Raw genomic sequence first — 20,027 nt, forward strand, 5'->3', positions numbered from 1 at the left:
ACCCAAATTTCTTACATCACTGCAATCAGAGGATGATTGACCCCTGATAACCTGCCTAATCTTTGGGTTAATGTTGTCATGGGCAATAATCACCACCTCAGTTTTATCAGTATTTACATGCTGAAAATTTTCTGCCATTCATTTGTTAATGGAGACTAGCCAATGCTGCAAAATGGACAGTTTGTTTAGTCTATCAGGACTAAAATAAGTATATAAAATTGGATATCATCAACGTAACAAAGATAAGATATTATTTTGAAATGACTAATAATCTTGCCAAGAGGAAGCATATACAGATTAAACAGCAGAGGGCCAAGCACAGAACCCTGTGGCACACCACAGGACAAAGGAGCAGAGTCTGACATGTAAGATCCTATTAGACACAGAAAAACTCCTGTCAGAAAGATAGGAAGAGAACCAATCCAAAGCTGACCCAGAAATGCCCACTAGAAAATACAATCTATAAATCAAAATGTAGTGATGAACAGTATCAAATGCTGCACTGAGATCTAGCAAGACCAGCACAGAATATTCACCTGCATCAGCAGCCATCAGAATATCATTTGAGACCCTAAGGCGGGCAGTTTCAGTTAAATGTTTTTTTCTAAAGCCAGATTGAAATTTATCACAGATATTATTCACAGCCTCCAAAACAGTAGTTAACGGCATTGCCACAACCTTTTTTTTTTTTAAGATTTTAGAGATAAAAGGCAGTTTAGAAATAGGCTTATTGTTGATAAATAATGTTGCATCAAGATTACTCTTTTTTAAAGGAAGCTGAACAACAGCATGTTTAAAACACCTAGGGACCTGGCCCAGCCTAAGAAATAGATTTATGATTGAAACCAAGCATGGGCCAATACATGTAATCGATTTCATAAACAACGATGTTGACAAAATATAAACAGGGCTTTGGGAGGGTTTCATTATACCCACTAACTTGATGTCATTTAGGGAAATGGGGCATAAAGAGTCCAAAACTGACAGTCTTTGTTGAGTAGCTATAAGAAGGTTTGCTGATGGTGTAATGTTTGGCCTGACAGCAGGGGCAGCGCCAGAGAATTTTAAACGCAGGTGCTGAGGGTGTGCTAGATCAATGACAGGGGGAGCTGGGCAATTAATCGTAAATATGACCAAAATAGGTTGTTGTTGCTATTATTATTATTATTATTATTATTATTATTATTATTATCATATATGAATAATAAAATCGCTATATAGGTGCATTTCAAATGTTTATGAGGAATGTGGGAGTATTATTGCGCTTACTGTATGATATGGAGGCACCAGTGCAATAAATGTGTTTTGGTTTTTTGTTTTGTTTTTTTCCTGCAGAAATAACTTAAAATGCTCCATCATTTTTAGTTGTGCTTTCTGCCGTCTCATTCAGTCTCTGCGAATGGAGCGCGTCACAACAATGAACCGTCTTACAGACATAAGAAATAAATCTACAGAAAGCTTCAAATGTCTTCTTTTTCCCCGATGCATTCAAAATCACTACTTAAGCCAGTGCTTTGCCGCAAGCTTTATGCGTGCGCTTGAGCACGTGAAAGGCTACAATACACCTAAATTCCTATAATAAAGGATGGTTTAGTAGGTTATTATACTAATCAATTTAATATAAACGTGCGACTAGTTGACTAGAAAAATCTTTAGTCAGAGGCAAGCCTACTTACAAAGGAACCGATCCATTTTTAAAATAAAATGCTGACATTATGAAATGTGCAACTGCAAATAACATCATGTTGTACTGTATTGCAGTAGTCAGGCCTGACAGCCATTACCTTGTCCACAAAATGAGACAAAAAATATTGCAATCATCACTGGAAAACACCAGGACACGAGATGTAACAGGAGAAACAATGTTGTTAATAGTCTCAAATAGAGTTTTAGGATTCCTTTTGCAGGCTGATATCAGCTTAGATGCCCTAGCATCCTTGATCGTCTCATTAAGATCTGACAAGAGCTCTTTAATGCAGGCGGTAAACTTGGAGATGAGTTGCTTTCCATAAATGCTCAAGGCACTGAACGCTTCAGATTGGCCATTGCATTCATAAGCTCAACAGAAACGTGTGTGATTGGTTATAATGTGGCATGCTGTTTAACATGAGCAGAGCTAAATTTAATGCCACAGTCGACACTTTTCATTTCAGTTTCACTTTATTCATGACAGCCATAGTAGATTGTTTTATTTTGCAGTGACATTTTATTTTATTTTATTTATTTTTTTTTCGAGTTTGGTGACCCGAAGAATTTTTAACTGTACAAAATGATGAATTGCTTACATCTCCTAGAAATCTCTATGCAATGTCGTTCCTTAATGTCTGCCAAAGCCCTTTTATACTTAGGACTCTAAAACAGCGACTGTATTCATAGAAACTCATCTGCACAAACTAAGAAATCATTCATATCCTACCAATGGAAATGTTATAATGGGTAAAAAAAAAAAAAAAAAAAAAAAAACCTTTAAAATATGCACTTCGTCCAGAGTAAACATAGGAATGAAAATAAACAGCTGTTTGAGTCATTTTTGTGGCCGTCAGGTTGTGATTCATTCTGCAGTGTTTTGATGAGGTGGAAGCCCTCATAACACACACATACTGTATGAATAGAGACAACAGAACAAAGATCTATTTTCATAAAAGATCACAGTAATCAGAGCATGGCGCACAGCCCACATCGAGACTTCACCGCTGGTTTAGTGTTATTCTTTTGGACACATCTCTTTTTTTTCTCTTCCTCTGTTTTACCCTGTTGGCACACAGACGCATCATAAAGTGAAGTTAAATGTTGGTTTTGATCACATCTGTAATGAGGGTGTTCTCAAAACACACTTTGATTTTATGGTGCACGTCTCAAGGATTAAATGTGGACTCCGGATAGCCACTGTGTTTCTTTGTGCTCTTCCCCATTTGCTTTTTTAAAGTTTTCTTATGGATAAAATTATTACAAAGTACATTTTTTAAAGGGGTCATATGATGTCACTAAAAAAGAAATTTTTACAAAGCTCATCGTTCTGAAAACTGAGCTGTGCTCTGATTGGCCAGCTATCTAGTGCGTTGTTATTGGCCGAATGCTTCAAGCGTGTGATGGAAATATTACAAACAAGATATCTGTTGCATCCAGTAGGGACATAATTACTGATTATAATGACTTATGCTGTCTTTTTACTTGTTGCGTTGTGTTCCGTTGTGTTGCATATAATTTTTCACAAGAGAGTCTGTTACTTGAGAATCCATTGAAAGGTTTCTGAGTTAAAACAATGTCTAAATATTAAAGTATGAATATAAATGCATTTTGAGTCAGAAACACAAACACAGACTTGATTGCTTGGCCAACACATCCCAGCTTGCAAAACTCTCTTCAAACGGTTGCTTTGCTATGACAGTTGACAGAAAAAGAAAAAAGAAAAAGAAAAACTGACCATAGAAGAAGACATATTCTGACACATTTTCCATCCTTTTGTCTGGACGACAGTCAGTGTGACTAAAGCTCATGGCTGGTAACCCGAAGGCTGCTGATTCAAGCTTCACGAGAAACAAGCAAGGACCTTTTCACCTAGTTGCTTGAAGGTTAATGTCTCTAAAATAAATGTATTTTAAGTTGCAATTGATGTGTCTACTAATTATTCACTTACAGTCTTTCTCAACTTTTTGCCATCTACACCATCACTGACAATCTACTTGAAACAAAGTGTTTTTCACACAAGCTTCATCCATTATGTTCTTAACCCCCATTTCACCTTTATCTAACAGTGATGTGCCAGATGCCTGCAGAAACTTATTCTGATGTCAGAATCTCCTGGCTTGTCTTCCTCCATCTGTGGCTTAATCTCTGGAACACAATGTATTTAACCAAACTTAAAATGTTCTTGCCAGTAATGACCTGCTGACAACTGTGAATAAGGGATCGAATCAAGTCACTCTACCCAAACAGCTTTTCTTGCCATAACCAAAGCTCTCAATTCGCCTGGGTGTTTAAACCTCCAGAATTTATCCCATATTACACCACTATTCTGGTCTCTACACAGGCATCCAGTATCTGTTAGTATCTGTCTATACTCTCACAACAAAATGTTACCAAAAAATCGTACCTTTAGAGGTACAACAGCTTGTCACTGGAGCAGTACCCTCAAAGTGACACCTTTGTACCTTCTTTACCCCTAAACAGTTTATAATACCATAAGAGTACATATTACTACCTTAAAGATACATATTACTACTTTGAATAATTTATTTAAATTGTACAACCCAACCAAGACATAAAGTTCAGCCACTTGCTGTGGTTGGCAATGCTTTCAAATATACCCATGAAGGTTTTACGTATCATGGCCAAGCTCTCCAAAGGTGACCTTTACTCTGGTAAGAAGTTGGAGAAGGTCAGTCATATGGTAGCTGGAGGTCTGTATTTTTACTGCATGTAGAATTCTTTACATGTGTGATGATTGTATGGGAAACAGTTTTGGTGTATGCTGACTTGTGAAAGATCTCTGAGGGTATGATGAAGAAACCTTTAAGATGTGGTCACATTTACCAGCACTCTGAAATCTAGTTCAGGGGACCTGTTACCACAACTTAAATAAATGCATGGTGCATGTAAAAAATTAAAAGTAAACATTTTAAGTTGCATACTGCATATTATTTTGTTGAGTTCAGTTCACATAATATTGTTGATCATTGCATTAAATTAATATTGTGTGTAGCACAAGCTCAAATTTCAGTGTTAATTGAATTTCTTTAAAAATTAAGATGTAGTAACTTAATGAAATTATTGTAATTATTGCAGTAAAACAACTTTTATTCTTTTTCACACTAATTATGATTTACAGGGCCAGAGTTTTAATTAAGAAAGCCTAATTTATGTTATGACTTAAAGATGATCTAACAATTTAGATGAGAAAAAAATGTGCATGGAGCATTTTCACTCCTGAATCACTTTAGTCATCTTGTTTCTTTGAGCAGCATAGCTTGAAACACATATTTCACTCACAATATCTTCCAGGCAAGGAAAGTAAACACTGGCAAGTGATTCATTTGGGTTGTGGGAGACGCCGTTGTGATCCCAAAACTGAAGCTGTTTCAACGGAACATTCCTAGGTACAGGGTTGTGCCAGGCATGCTGCATCAGGAGCGGTACATACTGGATCTCTGTGTGGACTATTAGCTAAAACTCAGTAGGAAAGAGAAGCTGAGGTATACTGGAGCACCTACACCTACTGATGCCAATAATCTGTCCCACACAAGGGAAAGAGGATCTTGGGAGAGAAAGGAATGGGCTGATGTGGGGAAGGGATCAACATTTCTTTTATCCCAGAGAGGAACCAGCGCTCAGCATTCCTAGCATTGCCACAAGAGCTGGAAATCAATCCCGACTCTATCCTGTGTATGTATCCAGGCCTGAATGGATGCAGTGTCTGTAGCCCAGCCTATAGTCCGGTGAGCTCCAGGCCTGGCTCTCTGCTTCCTCACCACTAACCCAAACACACGGACGTCTCAAGAGCTGGTGTGGTGTCACGGCACAAGTCCACCACCACCAAATATACACTCTGTAAAATAAACAGGAGGCCTTCAGCAGGAAGAGAAAATATTTGATTGAGCTGCGAGCGGAGGAGAAAAAGATCTCTTTAAGGTCTTAATTGTTTCTCCTAGACAGCAGGAGATTAAAGGGTGAGCAAAAGGAGACTCTTAGGTTAGTTATTTGCGGGTTAGTTTGGCCAGAAAAGAAAATCCTGTCATCATTCATTTTATCTTAATGTCATTCTAAACTCAAATGACTTTTGTTCTTTTGTGGAAAAATGTTCAAGCTTCTGTTTTCATTTACAAAAAGAAATACCTTTAAAAAGAAAACTTTCAATAGTGTGTTAAGAATCAGTCATTAAATATACTTTAAATATATATATTCAAGCTTGCTTACTATCTATATATATAATATATATATATATGAAATATATATATATATATATATATATATATATATATATATATATATATATATATCAAGCTGACACCAAAGTCTTCAATCAAAAGCCTATATATATATCAAGCTGACACCAAAGTCTTCAATCAAAAGCCAGTTTGATTCATTTGTTTCATTTTTCTCTTGTTTTTTTCATTTTCTTTTGATATTTTAAGTTTTCTTTTTTGATTTCTTAAAAGAGAGAAGAAAGAGGGAAGAAATGGGGTAAAAACTGAAAATGAAATGCCTCTTCTGGTATCTATGACAGCAGGTCTTATTTAATTTAAAGCTTTGTAAGTAATATTACAGCAAATGAAAAAGAGGGTAATTGAACTCTTAGTTTAACATCCCAAAAGCAAGTGAAATAAAATAATAATAGGCAGGGGAATAACTGGGTTATTATTATTTTCTTCATCTACTGAGGCAGCATGGGGAAAATAAAGCTCATGTTACACCAAATCCCCAGCCATAACTCAATCTATCGCTCTCCATGCCTGAATAATGTCTTCAAGATTGTTTTAAAGAGCAATTGTAGCTTTATCATTTCCTGTCATGTCAGCACAGAATTGAGGATGATAGAAAACAGCCCCGATTACACATCAGTCCCGTGTGAGTTTGTGTATGTGCATGAGTGATGTCCAGATACCCCGATTATTGCCGTGATAATGGAAAAGCATGATCATCATCTATCATTATGAGTCAGTGTCATAAACAATGTGGTTGTGAAGTAAACATATCCAAAGACGCCATGAAATGGTTGACAAACACAATTTTCTGTCCTGTATGACATATTTGTTGTTTTGGACATCCCTAATTAATTGGCGTGCTGGACGCAAGTGAGCAATAGTTTATGCAAATACAACATGTGATCAGGGTTCCTGTTTACACTGACAACATATTAGCCATTCACAAGATAATCTACAGATTAATTTACAAGTTTAACATATAATGAGGCAAGACGAGCTAAATAAAAGCACCCATTTCCCTCTGAATTTCACAACTACGTGATGTACAAGTAGAACTGGCCATTTGTCTCAGCATATTAAACTTGTTTTTCTCATATTCATGGATCTGAAAGCATTTTTCCAAACCAACTGTTCATAGGCCTTTCTTCCACAGGTATTTCAAAACATTCTTCAATAAAGAGGTTTAAACCATCAACCAAACTAACCAGATTAAATGAATCACAGCTTTATAAACACAACTTTATAAAGTCACAAAAAGGGGAAAACAAGCAACAAATTACACTAAGAAAAAATACTGTAGTTTGTTACTGACAAAATTCCATTTGTGATGTGGTTCAAATGTTAAAATATGAATATTTCTTTTCTCAAAGACCAAAAAAAAAGAAAAAATTATTTAAAACTAAAAATATTTATTTTTTATTATTATTTGTATAATATAAAGCCAATGCTATAGCCTACTAAATGAATGTTTTCTTTAGACAAAAGTCAAAATATTACTAATAAAGGTCAATATTAATAAACTTAATTTTGCATTTTGCAATAAACACAAGGTAGCTATAATATCAAAGTAGAATGTTCTCTAATAACAAACTAAAAACATTTTGTTAATCAACGTTTAATTTATTTACAAACTAAATAACAAATACCACAAAACACATTAATATCTATTGTGATGTCTTTAAAAAAAAAAAGTAGACATAATATTTTATAACCAAAAAATAATAATAATAATCTGGTGTCAAGCAATAATACTCTTTAAAGGGGTCATTGGATGCTAAATTCACTTTTACATGTTGTTTGAACTGAAATGTGTGTTGGCAGCGTGTGTACACTACTACCCTATAATGATAAAAATCCACCCAGTGTTTTTTTTATTTTTATTTTTATTTTATTTTTGATTTTTTTTTTGGTTATCCAGATATAATAAATCCAGAGTAATATTCCCTTTCTAAAATCAAGCCGTTCTCAGCTTCTTGGCAGTGTGACGTCACACAGACCCAGGCCCCTCCCACGATTGTTGATTGACACTGGCGTTTTACGTTAGACCCGCCCTGAGTGAGCTGTCATCATTCTGCCATTGCTTCGACGCAGAATGTCTCCTAAGCGATTGAGGTATTCTGTTGTTGGATGTAATAATGAACATAGCAGTCGTCATTTACTCCTGACATCTGAGCCGCTGAAGACGCAGTGGATAGCATTTGTTTCTGAAGGGAATGCGCCCATGATCTACCTAAATGCGTCTATGTTCGTGCTAATCATTCGTGATTCAGCTTTACCTCCAGAAGAAGTGGATTTTTTTTTAATTTTGCAAATCGCCTTTCCTAATAATATACTAATTAGCAAGTTTCATGATGAATGCGACTAAAGTTTACCATCTCTCAGAGAACGTCCCAGAAGAGAGGTGTGGAGTAAGCAGAGGTCATTAACATTTAAAGGGAAATGCACTGAAACAGCTTGCTGTGAAAAGAGCTGTTTTTGACAGGGTTAAAAGGGTGTTTAAAAGAGAAATTGAGAAATTTTAACCAAACTATGTTACAGACTTTTCATTAAGAACCTAAAGAATCATATCAACTTGTGGACAATGGGCATCTGATGACCCCTTTAAACATTTTTTTAAACTGTTTATTTTATTTTATTTTATTTCATTTTTTTATGTTTTTAATGTCTTGTTTTACTTACAGACATTGATTAATTTATTACATTTATTTAATGTTTATTGCAATTTAGATTTAATTTTATGGTATTTGTTTTTTCTATGTAGAAAATGAATAGGATTTTTACTTCTAGAACTCTACTAAAAAACTGTTGCAAAAATGAATGAATGAATCCACACCAAGTACAGATTCACATCTGTGAGAAAAAAAAATTGATATGTATGATAAAGCTGTATTTTAATAATTTTTACAATGAGATACATATTTGCATGCAGTAGTATTTGCATTGGTTTTAAGGGGAATGAAATGATCACCTTCTCTGTGTGTGTAAATATGGGTTGGTGGGTGCAGGGCTAGAATCACAGGGCAAATGTTCAGTATCAGCCCATCGCTGATGATTTCCAGAAGAGAGGTGAATGTCACATGACTGAGCTCTTTATACCAGCAAACCACGATTACATAATTCTGTTGCATAAGACTCCAAAATCAAGGGGTAACAGAATGCCTGGGGCTGAAAGCTTAGTCAGAAAGTTGGCCTGTTGTGAGTTTTGTATTCCAGACATCAGTCAGTCAATCACATATTCGCACCTTAAAGCCGGCTGTCATCAGAATGTCTGTTTCAATAAGGAATTGTGGGTTTGTGACAATAAAACTGAATGGGATCCAGATTTGCTGATGGTCAACATGCCAACAAATCTTTCTTTACTGCCATATGTTGTTGTACAGTCACAGAAACCTAAAGCATTAATATATTTGTCCTTCAAACTTCAGCATGCAATACAGCAAGCAATTTAATTACAAAATAAATGTAACTGTAATCAGTTACAGTTACTGAGAAAAAATATGTGTAATTAAATTACAGTTACTTATGAAAATGTTAACGATTACAAACGGGGTTACATCTGTTTTTGTTTTTTTACACACCCACATACAGATTGAATTGATTTCATTCATAAATTGCAGTAACTGCTCGAAAATATGAGACACCAATGTTTTAAGAGTTTAAGTAATTAAGACTTAGATAATTAAGATTTGAAGTACACTACAAGTGCACATTCAATGCATGTTTATTATGAAACTATCTAAAGCTGCTTTATAGGCTAAATTAAAGTTGTAATTACAACCAAATGTATTGTTTAATTGAATAACATTGCAATATTGACTGATTCCTTTTCTCGTTTGTTACTGTAAAGCTGCTTTGAAACAATCTGTGTCGACTGAAGCACTGTATAAATAAACATGACTTGACTTGGCAATGAATTACTAGAAATTGAGACACTGTAACTTTAAATGAATACCTTTACACATTCACTGATCTACAGGGTGTGCATGTGACCATTATTACTTAAAATGCCCATTATATAATAACATAATGATATAATGACACATCCTTACCTTAATTAAATAATGAGAGACTTATTATTTTTGTGGGAGGGACAAAGAAACATCTAGGTGAACTTGGTTGAAGATATTTAACAAATATTGTCATTTCCCCCACAAATTATTTTGAGCTTAAACAATAATGAGCTATAGATGTAAGAGAGCTATAGGAAAGTAGCAGAAATGGTTGATTGGATAATGTGAGCTTGACCCGCGAGTCTCTCACTCCTTCAGTTTCTGCTCAGGGGCCCCTGTAAGATTAGGCCGTATTAATATTCAGAAGGCATATGCTGCATATGGGGCCCAAGTGAGACACACAGAACGAGCTTTCAGAGAGGCCGTGTTTAGATAGCAGCACACAGGATGCTGGGAAGACAGGGGTCCCCCGTCCTTCAGACGAACACGGTTTCACATATGCTGTGAACCACTCAGGAAATTCAAGTGAGACTGAGCAGACCCATGTATGATGTGCAGTGCTTTTCAGCGTGTCTGACAGATTTACTCGATCTGCTTTTTTTCTGTTACACATTTTGTACTTCAAATTTGATTTGAATTGTCTGTTTTTCATTTTCAATTTATTTATTTTTTATTTTTTTGTATCTTGAGCCTCACATTTTATTGGTTAGAACACACAAAAATGCTCTATTTAATAATATAAACTAAGTATATGAGTCTGTTTTGATTGTCTTTGTGGTTAAGCATGAGATCAGTTGGCCGATCATCATGTTCCTGAACTGCTCGTATTCAAGTGGAAACAAAATGACAAACATGTGAGTGAATTGTATACATAAATCCACATTCATACAGCCTATCTCAGCCTACTGAATACTGAAAGGCTCATAACTGTGGTCTAAAAGATGGTACAAATCAGGCTGTTTTATCAGAAGAGAGTTCAGTTTATCACATATAATGCAATTTGCAACCTACAGTATGAAGACATATTTTAGTCATGCTAAAAAGTTCAGCAGTCAAAAAAAATAATTATATAACAATATCGTGTCTTTTAAAGCCTGTATTTGAAATTCACAAAAACATCTGTACTGTGTTCAGATTTGACCACCTCTTTATTGATAAATAGATGCATTCATTACTTATCATCTGGCAAGCAGATTTTTCTTTCAGTTATTTATTTTATAACTTTTTGAATAAAAGGCCATATTTTAAAAGGGCATGGTGATTATGTCTGCTTTGAAATCAGTGCTGACCTTTACTTCAATATGTCATCATAGCCAGTCTTAAAGGAATATTCACCCCAAAAAATCTTTTACTCACAATTATGCTGTTTAAACCTCATTCTGCAGAACACAAAATAAGATACTTTGAAAATGTAAGCAAGCCATTTTATCTATGTTGCAGTTTAGTACATTTAAAATGTATTTCAGCAATCTAGCAGTTAGCAGTTTACTTTAAAACCTATAAGCATGCTTTTTTGACCTAATTTAGTACAATTATTTTTAATTATCTGTAAATTAGACTTTACACATATTAATTCTGAAGTGTACAAAATTACAAAGTAGTAATAAACATAAAATCTAAAGCATATTAGACACTTAAATCCTCATAAATCATCTGATCATTTTTTTATTCTATTTTATGCATTTTATGTTAAATTGCCATTTAAATACTTCACAATATGTTACATTTCAGACTCTTTGTACTGTCAAGAAAATAATTGTTGAAAAGATTCAGTGACTCTGCTGTATCTATAAAAGATGTCAATATCAGATCAATATGCTTTATAAAATGGAAAGAAGAGGAGCTGACATATCACATCAGTCACCTCATTTAACATTATAGTCCATTATTATGACATAAAAAGGGGTATCATATTTCAATAGCTACGAATTTGACCTTATACTGTATCTATAAATATATTAACATCTGATCAATATGCTTTATATAATAGAAAGGGGAGGAGCTGACACATAACATTCAGTCATTTTATTTAATGTTACAGTCAGTTATTATAAAAACAAAGAGGGGTATCTTATTCCTGCAGCTATAAATTTGACCAGATAGATTCAGTGACCCTACTGTATCTAGAAATATTGTCTCATCAACGTGCTTTTATAAAATAGAAAGAAAAGAAACTGACACATCACATGGGTCACCTCATTTAACATTATAATCAGTTATGAACAAAATCTTTTTTTTTTTTACATGTTCTTAAGTATATTAGTCAAAACATCAATATACTGTAAGCAGCATACTTCTTTAAAGCATGACAAAAACAATTTAAAATGTAAGTGTAAGTAAAATGTAATTACACTACAAAAAAGTGCAGTTTTCAAAAAGTGCAGTTAAGCAAAAGTGTGTTAAGAAAGTCATTAAAGTATCTCTCTTTAAGTACACTTTGAAATGGCCTTTTATTTAATTAATTTATTATATTATCTGCAAGTACACTTTTTAAAAGTACACTTCGTTTCCACAAGGGTTGCTAAAAAAGCACAAACTTTCAAACAAATGTCAGACATATAATTTTTCAAGCATTGATCATGTTGAACATTTAGAGACCTTATACTGTAAATGAAGATTTACTATGGTAAACATAGTTACCACTGTAGTGACAGACAACTTGATTTAAGACAAACACATTCCTAAACAACACATGAAAACAAATATGTGGGGCAGTGTTTGGTATCTTTACATTTCGTTCAGACGATCTCTTCCTGTTGAGTTTGGTGGTTCTTGGCCAGAAAAAGTTCCAAAGTGAACCAGACTTTAAGAGGCAAGTCAGAGGTGACTGAGGTCAAAAGTTTAAACAGGAGCACTTGGACTTCCTTACATTTTCCCTCCCGGTTAACGTAAATGAGCTAAATGTCAACAAACACCTGTGAACTTCGACCTTAAAAAGAGAAATCATAATGGCAGGCAAGTATGTTTAAAGAAGGTGCTACAACACATAGTATTTTTTAAACTTGATTTAAGATTTGGTGTTGTTTAGTCTGTGTTTGTTACTTTGTTTTATTTGTTTTCCTCGGTTACCCTGGCAACCACTTCAAGTGTTCTAAAGTGGGACGAGGGGTGAGCACTGAAACAGTTTGGTTCTTGCTGCCATGGGAACAAAGATTCCCTCTTCTACACACACACACACACACACATCTGGGAATTCTTCTGCATGTCATTACAGGTGGCTTCCCTCACAGAATGAGTGGAAAAGTCATTAAACTCCACATTCCCCAGAGAATGAATGTTTTTCACGATTAAAACACACACACACAAACACAGGCATGTGTCAGTGACGCTGACTGCAAAAAGTGACAATGCATTAAATAACAGCTGATATGCCATGGCTGGAGTCGCCCACCCAAGTGGCTACAGAAACTGAGCATCAACACTGGTTTCTCATTATTGTACAGGGCTGCTTTTCCCAAAACCTCCTTAACGCTACACTGTTCGTAACTTATACCTCAAGCTGTCCCTTAAGGATAATATGTGTTTCCTGAAATGTTCTTAGTTAAGTATACCTTCTAAAAGCCATACTTAAGGATGGTCTGGACCACTCTTAGCTATATCTTATCACTGTTGACATTTCACAGTTCTTTACATCTCAGTCAATACGAACATAATTCTGAAGTTGTAATACACCCAGTGTTTTCATGCAAAGAATACAATTGTCATTAGACTGATGGTTGTTAGCTTTTTTTATTATATTATCCATAGTACATCTGTTGGCAAACCATTAGGCAGTAAAGCAAAACTTTAGTCTCCTGGCTACCATGTCAGAAGCTGCAATTCCTAAAAATAATAATAATAATAATAATAATAATAATAATAATAATAATAAATAAAAATCGCCTGCTATGGCAGAAAATTCAGAAGCTTTTAGATCTTGTTGGTCAGAAAAAAAAAAAAAAAAACTTTTATAATCAGTGCAGATTATTTACAAATTATAGTCTGTTACTAATTCCAGATTACATGACAAAAATTTTAGTTTTTAATGTAATCCATTACATTTCACATTTTAGGTAATACTTTTTGATTACTTAGAAGTTAGTTTGCTACATACGCCATGGAAATCATCCCATTGAAGACTATGTGGAGGAGTTTTGTGGGCCATGCTACAAGGTGGGATTCAATTATGTTACATTTTCTGGAATGGATAAAGTGACTTCAATATTTCGACCATGCCCTGCTGCTCTGGGACTTGCAGATGTGGACTACAGATCCCAAGCACCGATAGCTGTGGAGCTTGGTCAACCATACCGGTCATTGCCATCCTGGTCCATGCTTACACTAGTCTGGTGGCCCTAGATCAGGTGGTCCGGTGGTCCTGGAGGTCATTCCACTGTCCACAGTGTTCCTTTTAATGGCCACTGCTATTCTTTGTGTTTGGGTTGCTCACACTTCTTCAGAGGTGGCAACATCTGCTACAACTCCCCCACATGAGACATCTGCTTGCTCTGTAATGGCCATAAAGGCCACCCATTAACTTCCTGTGCTCCATGTCATGGCCATGGAGGCCATCCACATCTGCTCAGTTATGGCTTGGGAGGCCGTTGAAGCCTGTTCTGCCATCTCCTGATCTCTTGTTTCTGCTTTGCCATGGACTCTTTTTCTATACTGTGGTGGTCATCTGCTCCACTGGATCTGCCCTGGTGGTCTCTATCACCACTGGCTCCACCATGGCCACATGATCCTCCTTGGTCTCATTCACTGACCCAAAGGTCCATTGTCTTGTCTACTGCTCCATGATCCAGGCACACTACTGCTCCACAGTCGAGGATTGCCCCCATGCCATAAGCCAGGCTCCCTTCTGCTCAATGGTCCCAGTCTGCCATGATCCAGGCCCGCTTCCTCTTCACAGCACAGCCCACCATCCCTCTCCATTGTCCTCCTCCAATCCACCACCCTATGGTCTCTCTTCCACTGCTCTGTTGTCCACTCCATCAACCCCCTGGACTTTATCCTTGTTTTGCTTCTTGGTGTTTTATTTGGGTGTCGGGAGCCACCCTTTAAAGGGGAGATATGTCACATCTATTTATATTTTGTTCTTGTTTCATGTTATTGATTCATGTTTATGTCATGTCTTTTATTTTGAAACTTGTCTTAGTCATGTCTAAGTCTTGTATATTAAGCCCTCAAGTTTGCCTTGTTGTCTTTGTCGTGTACTGAAGTATGCATGCTTTTCCATGTTCCATGTACCATTTATCAGGTCATTGTTTAAGTGAATTCAAATCAAACCAAGCCATGCTTATTGTTCACATTTATGCTTTGTTTCTCATCTAGGATTCATTTTATAGTTTAGGTTTCCCATTTTAGATTACTCTAAATAAACTGCACTTGGGTTTTTTTTTTTTTTTTTTGCACCCTGATCAAATTCTCCCTCACATATCTGTGTCATTATGTTGAAATATTTGCATAATGCTGCCCAAATGGATATGCAAAGACAGAAGGCACGGTTTCAGGTATCACAGTAGTGTTGTTGCCAGATTGTTGTGGAGACTATGTGTCGTAGGAGTTTTTATGCAAAAATAATAGCACTTTGTTGACTCGGTCATCTGAATTTTCAGATTCTGACTCAGACTCGACCTGATGGTAAAACATACATCATTAACTATTATTATAATTGCTTTGGAAGCTGAAGCTCAAGATTATTGTAACAGGCATACATTTCCAACACACTTGAGATGTTCAACCAGTAACAATGCTCTGGATCTGCTGGCCAATCAGAACAAACTGTGGTTTTCAAAGGAGGGGCTTTGTAGAAATCAACATGTTTTAAAAAGTCCAGACATAGAGGATCTACAATAATGAACATTACATGAAAAAGAATTTGTTTTTAAGCATTAAAGCATGCTAACCTATTCTATTACACTCAATATTTGAAAATAGCATCATATGACACCTTTAAAGCACAACAAAAGATTTTTAAAGGAGCAGTTAATCAAAACATGGAAATTATCCCATGATTTACTCACCTTCAAGCCATCCTAGGCGTACATGCCTTTCTTCTTTCAGGCAAACACGGTCATATTATGTTATATTAAATAATATCTTGGCTCTTCCCAGCTTTGTAATGGCAGTGAATAGTGTCTGAGCTCCAAAAAGTGCATCTATCCATCCATCATAAAAGTAATCCATACAACTCCAGTGGGTTAATGAATGCCTATTTTAAAATGTCCACTTTTAAAAACTATTATCACTAGCTTTCTGTCATACACAAGTTTACAAGAGTCACATTATGACGTATGATGTTAGGTGAACTAAGGTAAGAACTGACGCCTTTCTTTGGAGTAAGTTGTTTTGGCTATACTGTAGATTTGTTAGTATCCATATTAAAACTGCACTACGCCTACGTCCTGCATTATATGTTGTAATTTGACATATGGCGGTTACTGGAAGCCAGTGATAATAGCTTCAAGAGCCTCAAAATCTCAAGAAACATTTCTTTTTATTATTATCAATGTTAAAAACAATTGTGTTGCTTCATATTTCATTGAAACTATGATAATTTTTGTTCAAGAGTTCTTTTGATGATTAGAAAGATCAAAGGGTCAGAATTTCTTTGAAATGTAAGTATTTGGAAACATTGTAAATGCAAATTTTGATCAATTTAATGCATTATTTTTTAACTGTAGCAAATATTTTGAAGATTTATTTATTTTATTTATTTAATTATTGCATGAATCAAGATTATATGATATTCTGTGGTTGCATTTTGGACCAGCACCATCTACAATATACTTGCACATGTACACCTGTGCTTTTCTTTGGTGGAGCCAAACCTCACTAATTAGACTAATCACGCTGTTTCTTCATCGGTTGCACTCTTATAAAGTCTTCATAAAGTGTATTTATTTAGATGAAACTAAAAATCTCCTTAAATACCTCCTTTTGTGTTTTGCAGAAGAAAGAAAGTCAAACAGGTTTTAAAAAAAACGATGATTGTGTTTTGAAGAAGGTTTTAAGTAAAACGGTTTTTGTAAGTATAGATGAGGGTCAGTCTAATTTTATTTTTTGTGTTTGTTTATACTTTAGTTTTCCTCTTTTGTCATTCAATGTTAATGTGAGGAAAGGAGGGAAAAAAAACTTGGAAAGGAGAAATAAATGGAGACTGAAACACAAAATGGAGCTAATGTATTTCTAATGTCTTCCTTACTGGAGACCAGTTTTGACTAGTTCTGGTTTATGCTGGTCTGGTTGGTGGAACAGTATAACAATGCAAAATCTTAGCATCCCAAAACACAGCATATGCTGATCTTTTAACACCACTGTCACTCTGGGAGGGTTTCCCATATTTGCTTGAAACTATGAATCATGTTCTGACCCGATAAGTATCCAGTTCCAGACAGAAAAAGAGGAAGATGCAAAGAAAAACACACATATGAGCAGAAAAGATGATGGGCTAATTCTGATTGTGATTTTTTTAACCTCAATTACCAATACCGTATTTTGAACTGAAAAACGTATGGTCCTCCATCTCAGCCTGGCTCCCTTGAGGGCCCGTTTTGTTTCCACAAACAGTCAGTTTCATGATTTACATCACGATTCCATTGCTTATGAACAGTTAAATATTTGGACTGAAGTAATCAAAATAAGCTTCAATCCGATCATTGGAGAATCAGTTATCAAGCGTTTGTCACAGCAGGCCATGCTTCATGGTACACATGCACGGCTGTCTGAATCTGACAGCAAGCTGTATTTATGCTTCCCATAAGAGTCTTAAATTAATATCCCAGGGAACGATCTGTCACACTCGAATGGTCGAGGCGCCCAGCTAGCCATAGTTTTTTTCACCAAGTGTTTTTTACTGTTCTTCTATTAATTGCAATTCCATATTCTATAACTCATGCTGTGCTATTACAGAAAGTCAAGAAGACAAGGCCTTTGCTGCCCAGAAATCATTAACTTGTTTAAGAAATAAGATATTTTCTGTCTAGTACACCAGTTTGTCTTCCTTTTATTTATTTTTATGTGACATTCACAACTTCTGTAATGGATGAAACTAAGCCAGAGTACCCGAAACAGATTTGTTTTTTGTTTTTTTCAAATACCAATTAGATTGGATTTCCTGAAGCAAACACCAGTGCAAGGCAGCAAAACAATAGTTTTCAATAAAATTAGAGTTTGAAAAGTTGTTAACCCTAACTATGCAATACAGGTGAATAAGTGGTTTCTGTGCCCAGTGTGCATCAGAATTACAGTAATTAAGAGTTTTGCATCTTTCAACTTGTAATCTAGTTGGAAATTCTGGATTTTATGAAAGCTTTGACTTTTCTCTTTTGTGATGTCATGTAAAAACAGCCAAAATGGCTTCAAAAGTAGTCAGGTAGTAATCTCTAAACACAATTAATTTTGATATGTCATTGTATTTTTGCTAGCATTAATTGAATTTTCTTTCTTTTAAAACATATTCGAATGTTAATCTTAAATTGCTAAATTAGTATTTAAGATTGTAAATACAAAAAAATAGCAGAGCTAAGTCAGTTAATTCAAGAAGTTGAAGACGAAAAAGCAGATCGGTAATTAAAGCGTTAGTTCACCCAAAAATGAAAATTATGTCATTAATGACTCACCCTCATGTCGTTCAAGATGAACGGAGGTCTTACAGGTTTGGAACGACATGAGGGTGAGTCATTAATAATTATAAAGACATAATTTTCATTTTTGGCTGAACTAACCTTTTAAGTGTTTGCCTTCCCTTGTGTAAAAAAGTATGAATAACTTTTACTTATTACAGAAATAACATACTTTCAAAGAATATATTTAAGTGTAACTTATTGTGATGTTTTCAGACACTTAACTCTTAACTCTTTATTTTTAAATAAATTAAGATGAATTTATATTAAATTAGTTGAAATCAAAAGTGCAACTTAAGTAGATGTGTCACATGCATCGTGGTACTCTTGTGAATGCATGTCGAAAACTGACACGGAAGAGAAAAAAAACGTTGAATAAAGTTTTTTTGTTTTGTTTTGTTGTTTTTTTTGGGGGGGGGGGGGGCACAAAAAGTATTCTCGTAGTTTCATAAAAAAAATACAGTTAAACTACTGATGGCACATGGACTATTTTAACGATGTCCTTAGTGCCTTTATAGGCCTTGATCATGGTTGTACCCTTGCTGTCTATGGAGGTTCAGAAAGCTCTCAGATTTCATCAAAAATATTTCTTAAAATTAAATAGTTCACCCAAAAAATGAAAATTCAGCCATTAATTACTCACCCTCATGTTGTTCCAAACCTGTAAGACCTCCGTTCATTCTCGGAACACAAATTGTGATATTTTTGATGAAATCCGAGAGCTTTCTGACCCTCCATAGACAGCAACGCTGAAATGTTCCCAAGCCCAGAAACGTATAGCTATGACATCGCAAAGAAAACAAAAATGACAACTTTATTTTTCCTCCATATCAGGTCTTCCGCCATTAGCAAGAGCCTTGTTTACGTGCAAAGGAACGTATGTGCATACATTGTGGTACTCTTTATAATGGCACCCTAGGGTAACGCAAAGGAGAAGAATTTTTGAATAAAGGTTTTTTGTTTGTTTGTTCGTTTTGTTTTGTTTTCAAACAGAAAGTATTCTCACTGCTTTGTAAAAAATAAGGTTAAACCACTGATGTCACATGGACTATTTTAATGATGTCCTTGCTACGTTTCTGGGTCTTGGTACATTTCAGTTGCATTGCTGCCTATGGAGGGTCAGAAAGCTCTTGGATTTCATCAAAAATCTTAATTTGTGTTTTGAAGATGAACAAAGGTCTTACGGGTTTAGCACAACATGAGGATGAGTAATTAATCACAGAATTTTCATTTATGGGTAAACTATCCCTTTAAGAATTATGAACGTGAACTCTCTTTAAGCAGACGTAAAGGGTCTTTTATTTAATTCATGTTATATTTTCTTCTTTTTTAAATATCCTTTTTAGATTTGAAGTACACTACAAGTGCACATTCATTGTACTTCTTTTTCGGAAGGGTTAAAAGCAGTAAATATCCATTCTGAGCTAAACACATGTGCTGTACACACCTGATATCTCAGTTTAAGAACAGCCCATGGCACAGCTTCCTGTCTGTCGCACTGAATGATATTATTAGTCAGTGGTACATTAGGTACCGTGACGCCAGTGACT

This window comes from Cyprinus carpio, chromosome B19, assembly GCF_018340385.1.
Source record: "Cyprinus carpio isolate SPL01 chromosome B19, ASM1834038v1, whole genome shotgun sequence".
NCBI classification, from domain to species: Eukaryota; Metazoa; Chordata; class Actinopteri; order Cypriniformes; family Cyprinidae; genus Cyprinus; species Cyprinus carpio.